This window comes from Petromyzon marinus, unplaced genomic scaffold (genome assembly GCF_048934315.1).
Source record: "Petromyzon marinus isolate PM22_M1 ecotype Great Lakes invasive population unplaced genomic scaffold, UKy_Petmar_22M1.pri1.0 PM_G_Scaffold_145, whole genome shotgun sequence".
Taxonomy (NCBI): domain Eukaryota; kingdom Metazoa; phylum Chordata; class Hyperoartia; order Petromyzontiformes; family Petromyzontidae; genus Petromyzon; species Petromyzon marinus.
This window is the reverse complement of record NW_027422701.1, coordinates 194,553-211,330: the sequence shown is the minus strand read 5'-3', so window position 1 is coordinate 211,330 and position 16,778 is coordinate 194,553.

The window sequence follows — 16,778 nt, the reverse complement described above, 5'->3', positions numbered from 1 at the left end:
TGACACGACGGCTTAGTGAAATAATTAATTGGTTATTTCATACCAGCTGCGAGCGGGCGATTACATCACGTTTAAACGTCATCACATTTAAACGTCATCACATTTAAACAACGTCATCACATTTAAACGACATGACGTCACATTTAAACAACAACATGACGTCATCCGCGCGGTTAGGACGCGCGCCAAATTAACCCCTAGGCTTCCGTCAAACGGCACAAAAAAACTTCAAAATTACTGTCTCGTAGAATCTTTTGTTCTGTTCAATTTATTTCAAAGCCGTCGTATGATGAGACGAATAAGCAATTTGTAAGTATCACGGTATAATAATAAATATTTTACGCGGCATATCTCACAAAAACTCGTGGTCAAACTCGATTATTTCGTGAAACGAGAAAATAATACATTAAATAATGGCAACACGACGTTTCGATCATGATCAGGTTTAAATGAAAGAGAAAACGAACCTAGTAAAGTTAATAATATTAATATAATTCAATAAAACACACACAGAGACGTCTCACACAACAGTCAACACCCTACCTGGTTGGTTGACGTTGGGAGACCACGCCCACACACGTGATCGTCTAACACGGTCGATTTCCACGTATTTACAGTAAGAATCGATTAATGAAGGTTCATTTTAGACCACTGTTGAGTCCCATGTTATCACAACGGAAATCGATTTCATTAGCCTAATCCACTATAAATCGATTCCCATGTTATACCAAAGGAAATCGACTCCATACATCCATAACTCTACTATAATAGATTCCTAATTGTATCCCATTGGGAATCGACGTGTGTATATTTAATCGAACATTAAATCGATTGTCTCTGCACGTGACTTGGCGTGTTGTGAATGGCGATGCGGAAACTCTTCGTCCTCCACCTCGTCACGTGGTGCAGCAGCCACGGTGAGCCGAGCCAATCGATACATCGGTGGAGCGGTGGTGCAGTGATTAGCGCACTGTGTGTGTGTGGGGAGCGGTGGCGCAGTGGTTAGCGCACTGTGTGAGTGGTGTGTCTGTGTGTTGTGTGTGTGGTGTGTGTGTGTGGTGTGTCTGTGTGTGGTGTGTGTGTGTGGTGTGTGTGGTGTGTCTGTGTGTGGTGTGTGTGTGTGGTGTGTGTGACTGTGTGTGTGGTGTGTGTGTAGTGTGTGTGTGTGGTGTGTGTGTGACTGTGTGTGTGGTGTGTCTGTGTGTTGTGTGTGTGTGGTGTGTCTGTGTGTGGTGTGTGTGTGGTGTGTGTGTGGTGTGTGTGTCTGTGTGTGGAGTGTGTGGTGTGTCTGTGTGTGGTGTGTCTGTGTGTGGTGTGTGTGGTGTGTCTGTTTGCGGTGTGTGTGGTGTGTCTGTGTGTGGTGTGTCTGTGTGTGGTGTGTGTGTGGTGTGTCTGTGTGTGTGTGGTGTGTCGTGTCTGTGTGTGGTGTGTGGTGTGTGTGGTGTGTCTGTGTGTGGTGTGTCTATGTGTGGTGTGTCTGTGTGTGGTGTGTCTGTGTGTGGTGTGTCTGTGTGTGGTGTGTCTATGTGTGGTGTGTCTGTGTGTGGTGTGTCTGTGTGTGTGTCTGTGTGTGGTGTGTGTGGTGTGTCTGTGTGTGGTGTGTGTGGTGTATCTGGTGTGGTGTGTGGCGTGTGTGGTGTGTCTGTGTGTGGTGTGTCTGTGTGTGGTGTGTGTGTGGTGTGTCTGTGTGTGGTGTGTGTGTGGTGTGTCTGTGTGTGGTGTGTGGTGTGTGTGGTGTGTCTCTGTGTGGTGTGTCTATGTGTGGTGTGTCTGTGTGTGGTATGTCTGTGTGTGGTGTGTGTGGTGTGTCTGTGTGTGGTGTGTCTATGTGTGGTGTGTCTGTGTGTGGTGTGTCTGTGTGTGTGTCTGTGTGTGGTGTGTGTGGTGTGTCTGTGTGTGGTGTGTGTGGTGTGTGGTGTATCTGGTGTGGTGTGTGGCGTGTGTGGTGTGTCTTTGTGTGGTGTGTCTGTATGTGGTGTGTCTGTGTGTGATGTGTCTGTATGTGGTGTGTGGTGTGTGTGGTGTGTCTGTGTGTGGTGTTTGTGTGTGTGGTGTGTCTATGTGTGGTGTGTGGTGTTTGTGTGTGTGGTGTGTCTGTGTGTGGTGTGTGTGGTGTTTGTGTGTGTGGTGTGTGACTGTGTGTGTGTGGTATGTGTGTGGTGTGTGTGGTGTGTGTGACTGTGTGTGTGTGGTGTGTGCGACTGTGTGGTGTGTCAGTGTGTGTGACTGTGTGTGTTGGTGTGTGTGACTGTGTGTGTTGGTGTGTGTGACTGTGTGGTGTGTCTGTGTGGTGTGGTGTTTGTGTGTGTGGTGTGTCTATGTGTGGTGTGTGGTGTTTGTGTGTGTGGTGTGTCTGTGTGTGGTGTGTGTGGTGTTTGTGTGTGTGGTGTGTGTGACTGTGTGTGTGGTGTGTGTGACTGTGGTGTGTCTGTGTGTGACTGTGTGGTGTGCCTGTGTGTGGTGTGTGTCTGTGACTGTGTATGTGTGGTGTGTGTGGTGTGTGACTGTGTGGTGTGACTGTGTGTGTTCTTCTCAGCCCCTCCTCAGAATTCACACGTGCATTAACGTTAATGGAAGTCAGCTTGAACTATTTGTTAAAATAAATTAAATTACCCCGATGTGATTTGTTAAAATAAATATCACCCTGTATATTTCATTTCAGGCAGTGTTATTGACTGTTTATTTTTTGTAAACGTTTAGAAGGTTGGTTTATAAAGGATAGTGCTCAAAGCCTTACAGAAACCAATGAAAATATATATTTTTTAAAACAAAATATTTAAAGTGACTGAAACATATTCTTGGTTCTTAATTACTTTCATCCAACTTGTTTTCCATTTGTAGGAGTTCTCAAAGTGAAGAAAGGAAGCATGTCCCTTCCCATCGACGACCTTTCAAAACACATTTATCGCCTTGGCCGGTTTGTAAATTGCCCATCAAATTTACAGCCACTGATACAGGATGTGGCCAAAGCTGGATTTGTTTTTACATCGGAAAGGTAAGACATTGTTGAATGCTTCTCCTGCAAAGGAGTGATCGGTAATTGGAAGCCAGGTGACTCGGCTTAAAGGTCGCGATCTGAGCGTGGCTGTGTTCGCTCCAGCGCTGTCCTCCAGACAGGTCTCGTCCCTTCACCTGATGAAGGCCGCTTGTGTTGTGGCCGAAACGTCGTGAGAATTATTTTATTCTCATTCTACGTGGTGGTGACTTTACCGAAAGAACCAAAGAAGATGAATCCTTGCAGTCACGAAAGCTTCAAATCGAAATTTGCAGAGTTTTACAAATTGTACGTTTGCTCGGTCACTGGCACAAGCTGCAAATGCTCAGACCTCCGGCGGAGCATCTGCACCGAGACATATTGCGGCGGCTACCAACGATGCATCCGAAATCACCCGTCATCATCATCATTCTCTGCCAACCTCCGATTGCCACGAACGAACCGCCTATGCAAAACGCTCCGACTTCCCTGCCGCACGTGAAGGCAGGGGCACCGTCCAACTGGGAGATGCGCGTCGAAGCAAACCGGCCGCTCTCATTCTCCACGTGGCCAGAAGTCATCTCCCGTTCGGCCTGAGGACTTAGCACGCGCCGGACTGTACTACGTGGGTCCCGGCGACCGGGTGGTCCTGCCTCTGTTGTTCCGGCGAAATGTCTCACTGGGAGGAGGGAGGGAGATGTTCTAGATTTGAAGCTTTCGTGACTGCAAGGATCCATACTCTTTGGTTCTATTCGGTAAAGTCACCACGTAGGTATTTTTTTACCTACGTGACTTTACCGAATAGAACCAAAGAGTAAGGAGGGAGATGTCCCTGTGAAGGAGCACGAGCGACATTTCTCAACCGGCGCTTTCGCGACGGGCAGCAGCAACGCCGGTGACGTCCAACTCGCTCAGGCCCAGGTGGGTGTTGCTAAATGGTCTCGTGCGTGTGCTTCTCAATTGTTGAATTTTTTGCCCGTAACCGTGTTCTCTGCGTTGTAAGATGCACTATCTTTCCTGTGCTTGAAAGCAATAAAATAAAATAATAAATTGATAAAATAAAATAACACAATAAAATTCTCACGACGTTTCCGGCCACGACACAAGTGGCCTTCATCAGGTGAAGGGACGAGACTGTCTGGAGGACAGCGCTGCAGCTCCAGCTGCATGAGTCACTCCACAAACTACAGGAGCATCAGTCCAGACAGTCTCATCTCTTCACCTGTAGAAGGCCACATGTGTTGTGGCCGAAACGTCGCGAGAATTTTATTGTGTTATTTTTTTAATTAATTTATTATTTTATTCTCATTCTACGTGGTGGTGACTTTACCGAAAGAACCAAAGATGATGAATCCTTGCAGTCACGAAAGCTTTAAATCGACAATTAAAAGCAGTAAGTTGAGGGTGAATTTTAGAATTAGGTATATGGCCTTTATTGCTGCCATGGCCACTTTAATGACGTGTAACCAGATTTCAATAGCTTTATTGGCACCGGGCACGGTCAATACCTTAATTTGCATTACCCAGGATGATGTCTTTTACATTTATCCTACAAAATAACGACATTTGGGCCATGTCTTGCTTTGCGTTTATAGACACCCTACTGATTTTTTTTATAACTCTTCCCAACAGGTCAGAGTGAATATTGTGAAAGCCATGCCTCCATATCTTACAGAGGAGAGTGTTAAACGATCTAACGAGTGTATTGAAATCACGTTTCTCCCTAATTTCTCCATTTTATTTGGTGGGGTATTTATAACTGGATCACCCCGTACGTTGTTGAATCCGGATGACATCGCTTGACAGAAAGTGCTGAACGTCAATAAGAATGTTACATTCCATGAGTAGTCGTGTTATTTTTTGGTGCGCGTCTTCTAGCAGGCCTCATTTTTGCCGGACGCTCAAAACAGTGCGCGCTCCGCATCTCCCACGGCGAGGACGAGGGCCAGGAATCCAGAAATGCATTCGGTGGTGGCGCGGCTTGCAACCTACCAGCCCTGGCCGTCCACTGCCTGTGTAGCTGCACAGCGACTTGCGATCGCTGGCTTCTGTTACACTGGTATGGCGGGAACATTCTCTGACGTGTAAATGTGTGGTGGTCCTAACCCTGTTTTTTTTTTAAACCGAGGGCCAAGACCCCCTTCCTTGCCAACACACGGCGCTACATCGCCCCCCCCCCTCCCCCCCCGCGAAGAAAAACAGCCATCCCGGCTGACCTCCGCACCTCGCATAGCGGCGGGACAACGAACGCAACAACGGCAACCATCATCCCCGCTCGCGAGCTAAATTAACGAGAACAGTAAGTAACCGGAACGATTACAAAATGATCGCGAACGCACGGCAATGACCCGGCCGCCGGGGATATGCAACCCCCAACGACCGTCGGCGTGCCGCAGCCCGCGGGCCCAGCAAGGACCTCGGTTCAACCGACGGCTCCGCCCTCGGCCACTCCCCTCCTTCTAGAAGCTACCAGAAGGTTCCCGGGCTTTGCCTCTGTCACCTTTGCCCCACTTCCCTCTCTCCGGCTTATCACGTGACCTGCTGGCGGACAGGGTTGCTACAACGGCGGATCCCCTTCTCTGCCAGCAGCCAGCGCTACGCGCCATGGCGGCCCATTCCATGTCACTACACTTGTAACAAGGACTTGTCAGCAAGTAAAAAATGTTGAATACTACTGTAGTGACATGGCGAGATGTCAGTGTGTGGTGCCGGCCCTAGAGAGGCATGTGGTTTAGCTTCATCGCGGACACCACCTGGGTGTGGGTGCGGCACCGGCCCTAGAGCGCTGGATGGCACCACGCTCGGCGTGCAGCGCCGGTCCCTACAGGATAGGTCTGCGGGAGTGCCGGCCGCGGAGAGACGGGGTCACTGTAGGCCGTGGCACTCTCGGTTGACCCCAGGGGACACCGAAGTCTACGCGGGGGGCCCGAGTGGGGGGGGGGGGGGGGGGCTAGGGGCGGTTACGTGTCAGGGTTGAGATTCCGCCGGAGGATTCTGGGAAGGCGGCCGTGGCCAAGGGGCGTAGGGGATGTCGGCCGTGTCCCCCAGAGGGACCGGCACTGTTTGTTCGTCCTGAAGAAAGCTTCGTCCACGTCGCCGCGGAATCTCCTGCACGTGGACCGGGACCACCCGGGCTGTGGTCCGGTGCGTTGTAGCTGGTGGCAGAGTAATTAGTGTAGTTAGCCCGGTGGTCACCACCACAGGTTGTTGTCCTGCTAAGGGGCAGTCACCATCGCGTGTGATTGGCGTTAATAAAAGCGTTGCCTCCAAAGGGTACGTCTGCGACTGGGTCGAACTCGCCGCACAATTATCAATTATCTTTTGTCGTTTTATTTTGGCAATCCAGTGTTTGGGAAATACTTTCCAGTGTCGCTGATTAGAAGGAATCTAATAGCTGGGGGTCCCTTTGATTGGGGGTAGGCAATGAAATATTTGATTGTGTTTACTTCTGCTTTGGATTTTTTTAAAAGTTGACCTTCATTAGGAGTTGGAATTGCCATAACCCCCCCCCCCACCCTGTTTCTACTCATATCCTTAATTGTGTTACTGAGGGCATTCTTCCCTCGGCAGTGGTGCCTCAGGAAGTATCTATAGCTACAACTTAAAACGTATTGAAATATCCTCTGCATATCACAGCATAAACGTGATTCATCGAGTAAATATGAATATCGAATATGCACAAACACTTTTTTTTACTTTCTGTGTATCCCTCCAACAATGTGTGCGTGCGTGTCCATGAGATACGCCAAATGCAGCGCAGGAGAATAACGTGCGGTATATATGTGTGTGTGTGGTCACAGGCGATGGCGACGGCGTGAAGTGCTTCCACTGTGACTGCGGTTTACGCAACTGAGAACAAGGTGACGACCCTTGGCATGAACATGCCACGTGGTTTCCCAGGTAATGCATTTTGGCACCTGCTACGTGGTGAAACGAACACCAGATAGGTGGACATCTCGATTTGAAGCTTTCGCGACTGCAAGGGTTCATCTTCTTTGGTTCTTTCGGTAAAATCACCACCTAGAATGAGAATAAAATAATAAATTAACACCATAAAATTCTCACGTCGTCCCGACAGTTCTGTACCTTTCACCTGAAGACGGCCGCTTGCGTTGTGGCCGAAACGTCGTGATAATTTTATTGTTTTATATTTGTATTTTTCTATTTACAGCTTTCGCGACTGCAAGGGTTCATCTTCTTTGGTTCTTTCGGTAAAGTCACCAACACGTAGAATGAGGATAAAAGAATAAAATAAAACAGAACGGCGCGATAATTTTATTGCTTTATTTTATTCTTTTATTCTCATTCCACGTGGTGACTTTACCGAAAGAACCAAAGAAGACCAGATGGACACTTCAAATACCCGAGCAACGCGATGTTCTATCAAGAGCTCTGACAAAGGGCTTGAAGTGAACACACTTGAATGTTGAATCTGCAAATGACGGCTGCGGCACTGACACCTGCGCTGTTTTTCTCTACAGATGTTCATTTCTTTTGCAACAGAAGGTGAAGCTTTCGTGAATGAAATAATGATGCAACATCCACAATTGATAGGACTTAGGGTAATGCACACTCGTTTTGTTGGGTATTATGTAATGTGCGTACTGACATTGAAAAACACAGTTCCCGTTTGTCTTAAATGTAGTGAAAAATACAATTGTCCGAGCCGACTTTCGTTTCATGTAGTTGATATAGATTTATGTTTATAGAGTATTTAACAAAAAAATGTTTTACGCGATTGGGTTTGCTCTGAATTCTGTTTGTTATTTTGAAGCTTTTGTGTGTCATTGTTTTGGCGCTGATTTTATTAATTCTGTTCTGATTTCTATTTGCTTCGATGTATGTACTTCTACGTTATTGCTTTTGTCATTGTGGTGACCTACGTCAGTGAGTTCTCAGCTGTTAAACAAAACAGACTAATGTTAAACTAAGCATGCAACAGAAATGCTGTAAATCGTTCAGCGTAATAATCTACAGTATTTGGCTGGTCACCAATATGCTTCGTTGTAAATAGAGCCTAGACTTAACAGGGCCTAGGCCCTCTTCCACTCGATACAAACATTGCCCCGGACCAATGCAGATGTCACTCCCCCGCTAATATTAGCCGTGGCTCATCTGTGTACTGGACGTCTGTGAAAAAGAGCTTCATAGCTCATCAGATTTGCCCAGTATATTCTGATTGCAACGCGCCAAAGTCTGGACCAACTCTCTAACCCAACGGCAAAAAAACCCAGTTTGAATAGCTGCCATTTAAATATTGAATGCACAAGTTGTTAAAATGCAGTTATTTTATTTCGATTTAAAAGCTTTCTTGACTGCAGGGATTCATATTCTTGGTTCTTTCGGTAAAGTCACCACCACGTAGAAGGGAAACGATACAATAATAAAAATATAAAACGATTCAATTGTCACGACGTTTCGACTGCAACACAAGCAATCATCATCAGGTGTGAAAACCACAGCAAGAACATTTTTGGAATGTTTTTCTCTTGCTCACTCACAAAGACAAAGGTCCCCCGTGTAGCCTTAACAGACTGTAGGGGCAAGTGCTGTTAGCGAGTAGCAGCGCTTATGAAGGCCGGCACGGCACACGAGGGGGTTGGTGGCCAGCACCACGCCCGGCCGCCTTTGTCTCCCCAGTGCTAGCGATGTTGACTACTACACACCGCTACACCAGCTACCCATTTGAGCCTGAGTCGACCTAGGGGAGGCCCAGGACCGGTTCAGATAATCGTCACTGACAGTGTTTGACCGTGAGCGGGAATCGAACCCGGGTCGCCAATTTCGTAGCAAAGCGCAGCGCTAACCACTACACCCACCACTCCCCCACATGACAACATAATTGATCATCGATTCATAGCACCGATCATCGATTCCACCGCCCCCTTTGTTGAAATGGTGGAAGAATCGATTCGCAATTTTTTATTCGAAGCGAGTATCGATTACTATGCGCGTGCTGGTTCAGTTTCAGTTTATTTTGGTGTATAGCCCTGTGAGCCATTCGGCTCTTGAATCGGAGTGCAACCACAACAAACACAAACACAAAAACACGAACAAGAAAAACATCTTACAGTGACTTTGTGTGACTGTGCAAACAGCACTCCCCCTGCTCTAAGCCACTCCCCCACGCTCTAAGCCACTCCCCCTGTTCTAAGCCACTCCCCCACGCTCTAAGCCACTCCCCCCGCTCTAAGCCACTACTCCCCCCGCTCTAAGCCACTCCTGCCGTCCTAAGCCACGCCCCCCCCGCTCTAAGCCACTCCTACCGTCCTAAGCCACTCCCCCCCGCTCTAAGCCACTCCCCCCGCTCTAAGCCACTACTCCCCCCGCTCTAAGCCACTCCTGCCGTCCTAAGCCACGCCCCTCCGCTCTAAGCCACTCCCCCCACTCTAAGCCACTACTCCCCCCGCTCTAAGCCACTCCTGCCGTCCTAAGCCACGCCCCCCCCGCTCTAAGCCACTCCTGCCGTCCTAAGCCACTCCCCCCCGCTCTAAGCCACTCCCCCCGCTCTAAGCCACTACTCCCCCCGCTCTAAGCCACTACTCCCCCCGCTCTAAGCCACTCCTGCCGTCCTAAGCCACTCCCCCCCGCTCTAAGCCACTCCCCCCGCTCTAAGCCACTACTCCCCCCGCTCTAAGCCACTCCCCCCGCTCTAAGCCACTCCTGCCGTCCTAAGCCACGCCCCCCACCGCCGTGGCCCCTCCCCTGGAGGCGCGGCTAGTGGCTTCGAACCGCCTCATTCCTGTTTGGCGCCAGCAAGCGCGACCGCCATTGTCTTCACGGGTCTCAGGTAAATGTTTACTTTAAAACTTTCGTGGCTGAGGTAGCAGCAGCCGCCTCCTCCTCACTCTCACCACCTCCTTCTCACTCTCACCACCTCCTCCTCACCACCTCCTCCTCACTCTCACCACCTCCTCACCACCTCCTCACTCTCACCACCTCCTCACTCTCATCACCTCCTCACTCTCACTACCTCCTCCTCACCTCCTCCTCACTCTCACCACCTCCTCCTCCTCACTCTCATCACCTCCTCCTCACTCTCACCACCTCCTCCTCACTCTCACCACCTCCTCCTCACTCTCACCACCTCCTCCTCACTCTCACCACCTCCTCCTCACTCTCACCACCTCCTCACCACCTCCTCACTCTCACCACCTCCTCACCACCTCCTCCTCACTCTCACCACCTCCTCCTCACTCTCACCACCTCACTCTCACTACCTCTTCACCACCTCCTCCTCACTCTCACCACCTCCTCACCACCTCCTCACTCTCACCACCTCCTCACCACCTCCTCCTCACTCTCACCACCTCCTCCTCACTCTCACCACCTCACTCTCACTACCTCCTCACCACCTCCTCCTCACTCTCACCACCTCCTCACCACCTCCTCCTCCTCACTCTCACCACCTCCTCCTCACTCTCACCACCTCCTCCTCACCACCTCCTCCTCACTCTCACCTCCTCTCTCTGAGGGGAAGGCGCCAAGCTCTCTCTCACCACACTCACGGTGTGCGCCCTTCCCTCTCTCTCTCTGTTACTCACCACCTCCTCACCACCACCTCCTCACCACCACCTCCTCACTCTCACCACCTCCTCACCACCTCCTCACCACCTCGTCACCACCTCCTCCTCACCACCTCCTCACCCTCGCCTCTCTCACTGAGGGGAAGGCGCCAAACTCTCTCACGAACCCTCTCTCTGTGTTCCTGACGTGGTGTACTCTGTGTGTGTGTAGATACAGTCTGTGTGTGTACACACAGACTGTCTCTACACACAGTCTGTATCTACACACAGTCTGTCTCTACACACAGTCTGTCTCTACATACAGTCTGTCTCTACACACAGTCTGTCTCTACACACAGTCTGTGTGTACACACAGTCTGTCTCTACACACAGTCTGTATGTACACACAGTCTGTCTCTACATACAGTCTGTCTCTACACACAGTCTGTCTCTACACACAGTCTGTCTCTACATACAGTCTGTCTCTACACACAGTCTGTGTCTCTACACACAGTCTGTGTGTGTACATACAGTCTGTATCTACACACAGTCTGTATCTACACACAGTCTGTCTCTACACACAGTCTGTGTGTGTACACACAGTCTGTCTCTACACACAGTCTGTCTCTACACACAGTCTGTCTCTACACACAGTCTGTGTCTCTACACACAGTCTGTGTGTGTACATACAGTCTGTATCTACACACAGTCTGTATCTACACACAGTCTGTCTCTACACACAGTCTGTGTGTGTACACACAGTCTGTCTCTACATACAGTCTGTCTCTACATACAGTCTGTCTCTACATACATAGAGTCTGTCTCTACACACAGTCTGTCTCTACATACAGTCTGTGTGTGTACATACAGTCTGTCTCTACACACAGTCTGTCTCTACACACAGTCTGTCTCTACATACAGTCTGTCTCTACACACAGTCTGTGTGTGTACACACACACAGTCTGTCTCTACACACAGTCTGTGTGTGTACACACAGTCTGTCTCTACATACAGTCTGTCTCTACACACAGTCTGTCTCTACACACAGTCTGTCTCTACATACAGTCTGTCTCTACACACAGTCTGTCTCTACATACAGTCTGTCTCTACACACAGTCTGTCTCTACATACAGTCTGTCTCTACACACAGTCTGTCTCTACATACAGTCTGTCTCTACATACAGTCTGTCTCTACATACAGTCTGTCTCCACACACAGTCTGTCTCTACACACAGTCTGTCTCTACATACAGTCTGTCTCTACACACAGTCTGTCTCTACATACAGTCTGTCTCTACACACAGTCTGTCTCTACACACAGTCTGTGTGTACACACAGTCTGTCTCTACACACAGTCTGTCTCTACATACAGTCTGTCTCTACACACAGTCTGTCTCTACATACAGTCTGTCTCTACACACAGTCTGTCTCTACATACAGTCTGTCTCTACACACAGTCTGTCTCTACACACAGTCTGTCTCTACAAACAGTCTATCTCTACACACAGTCTGTCTCTACACACAGTCTGTCTCTACACACAGTCTGTCTCTACACACAGTCTGTCTCTACATACAGTCTGTCTCTACATACACACAGTCTGTCTCTACACACAGTCTGTCTCTACACACAGTCTGTGTGTACACACAGTCTGTCTCTACACACAGTCTGTATGTACACACAGTCTGTCTCTACATACAGTCTGTCTCTACACACAGTCTGTCTCTACACACAGTCTGTCTCTACATACAGTCTGTCTCTACACACAGTCTGTGTCTCTACACACAGTCTGTGTGTGTACATACAGTCTGTATCTACACACAGTCTGTATCTACACACAGTCTGTCTCTACACACAGTCTGTGTGTGTACACACAGTCTGTCTCTACACACAGTCTGTCTCTACACACAGTCTGTCTCTACACACAGTCTGTGTCTCTACACACAGTCTGTGTGTGTACATACAGTCTGTATCTACACACAGTCTGTATCTACACACAGTCTGTCTCTACACACAGTCTGTGTGTGTACACACAGTCTGTCTCTACACAGAGTCTGTGTGTGTACACACAGTCTGTCTCTACATACAGTCTGTCTCTACATACAGTCTGTCTCTACACACAGTCTGTCTCTACACACAGTCTGTCTCTACACACAGTCTGTCCCTACACACAGTCTGTATCTACATACAGTCTGTGTGTGTACATACAGTCTGTCTCTACACACAGTCTGTCTCTACATACAGTCTGTCTCTACAACACAGTCTGTCTCTACACACAGTCTGTCTCTACATACAGTCTGTCTCTACACACAGTCTGTCTCTACATACAGTCTGTCTCTACACACAGTCTGTCTCTACATACAGTCTGTCTCTACACACAGTCTGTCTCTACATACAGTCTGTCTCTACATACAGTCTGTCTCTACATACAGTCTGTCTCTACACACAGTCTGTCTCTACACACAGTCTGTCTCTACATACAGTCTGTCTCTACACACAGTCTGTCTCTACATACAGTCTGTCTCTACACACAGTCTGTCTCTACACACAGTCTGTGTGTACACACAGTCTGTCTCTACACACAGTCTGTCTCTACACACAGTCTGTCTCTACATACAGTCTGTCTCTACACACAGTCTGTCTCTACACACAGTCTGTGTGTACACACAGTCTGTCTCTACACACAGTCTGTCTCTACATACAGTCTGTCTCTACACACAGTCTGTCTCTACACACAGTTTGTCTCTACAAACAGTCTGTCTCTACACACAGTCTGTCTCTACACACAGTCTGTCTCTACACACAGTCTGTCTCTACATACACACAGTCTGTCTCTACACACAGTCTGTCTCTACACACAGTCTGTCTCTACACACAGTCTGTCTCTACACACAGTCTGTCTCTACATACAGTTTGTCTCTACACACAGTCTGTCTCTACATACAGTTTGTCTCTACACACAGTCTGTCTCTACATACAGTCTGTCTCACATACAGTCTGTGTGTACACACAGTCTGTCTCTACATACAGTCTGTCTCTACACACAGTCTGTCTCTACATACACACAGTCTGTCTCTACACACAGTCTGTCTCTACACACAGTCTGTCTCTACATACAGTCTGTCTCTACATACAGTCTGTGTGTACACACAGTCTGTCTCTACACACAGTCTGTCTCTACATACAGTCTGTCTCTACATACAGTCTGTCTCTACACACAGTCTGTCTCTACATACAGTCTGTCTCTACACACAGTCTGTCTCTACATACAGTCTGTGTGTGTACATACAGTCTGTCTCTACATACAGTCTGTCTCTACACACAGTCTGTCTCTACACACAGTCTGTCTCTACATACAGTCTGTCTCTACATACAGTCTGTCTCTACATACAGTCTGTCTCTACACACAGTCTGTCTCTACACACAGTCTGTGTGTACACAGTCTGTCTCTACATACAGTCTGTCTCTACATACAGTCTGTCTCTACACACAGTCTGTGTGTACACAGTCTGTCTCTACATACAGTCTGTCTCTACACACAGTCTGTCTCTACACACAGTCTGTCTCTACACACAGTCTGTCTCTACATACAGTCTGTCTCTACACAGAGTCTGTCTCTACACACAGTCTGTCTCTACATACAGTCTGTCTCTACACACAGTCTGTGTGTACACACAGTCTGTCTCTACACACAGTCTGTCTCTACATACAGTCTGTCTCTACACACAGTCTGTCTCTACATACAGTCTGTCTCTACATACAGTCTGTCTCTACATACAGTCTGTGTGTACATACAGTCTGTCTCTACATACAGTCTGTCTCTACATACAGTCTTTCTCTACATACAGTCTGTCTCTACACACAGTCTGTGTGTGTAGATACAGTCTGTCTCTACACACAGTCTGTCTCTACATACAGTCTGTCTCTACATACAGTTTGTCTCTACATACAGTCTGTGTGTGTAGATACAGTCTGTCTCTACACACAGTCTGTCTCTACATACAGTCTGTCTCTACACACAGTCTGTCTCTACATACAGTTTGTCTCTACACACAGTCTGTCTCTACATACAGTCTGTCTCTACATACAGTCTGTCTCTACACACAGTCTGTGTCTACACACAGTCTGTCTCTACATACAGTCTGTCTCTACACACAGTCTGTCTCTACATACACACAGTCTGTCTCTACACACAGTCTGTCTCTACATACAGTCTGTCTCTACATACAGTCTGTCTCTACACACAGTCTGTGTGTACACAGTCTGTCTCTACATACAGTCTGTCTCTACATACAGTCTGTCTCTACACACAGTCTGTCTCTACATACAGTCTGTCTCTACATACAGTCTGTGTGTGTACATACAGTCTGTCTCTACATACAGTCTGTCTCTACACACAGTCTGTTTCTACACACAGTCTGTCTCTACATACAGTCTGTCTCTACATACAGTCTGTCTCTACACACAGTCTGTGTGTACACAGTCTGTCTCTACATACAGTCTGTCTCTACATACAGTCTGTCTCTACACACAGTCTGTCTCTACACACAGTCTGTCTCTACACACAGTCTGTGTGTACACACAGTCTGTCTCTACACACAGTCTGTCTCTACATACAGTCTGTCTCTACACACAGTCTGTCTCTACACACAGTCTGTCTCTACACACAGTCTGTCTCTACATACAGTCTGTCTCTACACACAGTCTGTCTCTACATACAGTCTGTCTCTACACACAGTCTGTCTCTACACACAGTCTGTCTCTACAAACAGTCTATCTCTACACACAGTCTGTCTCTACACACAGTCTGTCTCTACACACAGTCTGTCTCTACACACAGTCTGTCTCTACATACAGTCTGTCTCTACATACACACAGTCTGTCTCTACACACAGTCTGTCTCTACACACAGTCTGTGTGTACACACAGTCTGTCTCTACACACAGTCTGTATGTACACACAGTCTGTCTCTACATACAGTCTGTCTCTACACACAGTCTGTCTCTACACACAGTCTGTCTCTACATACAGTCTGTCTCTACACACAGTCTGTGTCTCTACACACAGTCTGTGTGTGTACATACAGTCTGTATCTACACACAGTCTGTATCTACACACAGTCTGTCTCTACACACAGTCTGTGTGTGTACACACAGTCTGTCTCTACACACAGTCTGTCTCTACACACAGTCTGTCTCTACACACAGTCTGTGTCTCTACACACAGTCTGTGTGTGTACATACAGTCTGTATCTACACACAGTCTGTATCTACACACAGTCTGTCTCTACACACAGTCTGTGTGTGTACACACAGTCTGTCTCTACACAGAGTCTGTGTGTGTACACACAGTCTGTCTCTACATACAGTCTGTCTCTACATACAGTCTGTCTCTACACACAGTCTGTCTCTACACACAGTCTGTCTCTACACACAGTCTGTCCCTACACACAGTCTGTATCTACATACAGTCTGTGTGTGTACATACAGTCTGTCTCTACACACAGTCTGTCTCTACATACAGTCTGTCTCTACAACACAGTCTGTCTCTACACACAGTCTGTCTCTACATACAGTCTGTCTCTACACACAGTCTGTCTCTACATACAGTCTGTCTCTACACACAGTCTGTCTCTACATACAGTCTGTCTCTACACACAGTCTGTCTCTACATACAGTCTGTCTCTACATACAGTCTGTCTCTACATACAGTCTGTCTCTACACACAGTCTGTCTCTACACACAGTCTGTCTCTACATACAGTCTGTCTCTACACACAGTCTGTCTCTACATACAGTCTGTCTCTACACACAGTCTGTCTCTACACACAGTCTGTGTGTACACACAGTCTGTCTCTACACACAGTCTGTCTCTACACACAGTCTGTCTCTACATACAGTCTGTCTCTACACACAGTCTGTCTCTACACACAGTCTGTGTGTACACACAGTCTGTCTCTACACACAGTCTGTCTCTACATACAGTCTGTCTCTACACACAGTCTGTCTCTACACACAGTTTGTCTCTACAAACAGTCTGTCTCTACACACAGTCTGTCTCTACACACAGTCTGTCTCTACACACAGTCTGTCTCTACATACACACAGTCTGTCTCTACACACAGTCTGTCTCTACACACAGTCTGTCTCTACACACAGTCTGTCTCTACACACAGTCTGTCTCTACATACAGTTTGTCTCTACACACAGTCTGTCTCTACATACAGTTTGTCTCTACACACAGTCTGTCTCTACATACAGTCTGTCTCACATACAGTCTGTGTGTACACACAGTCTGTCTCTA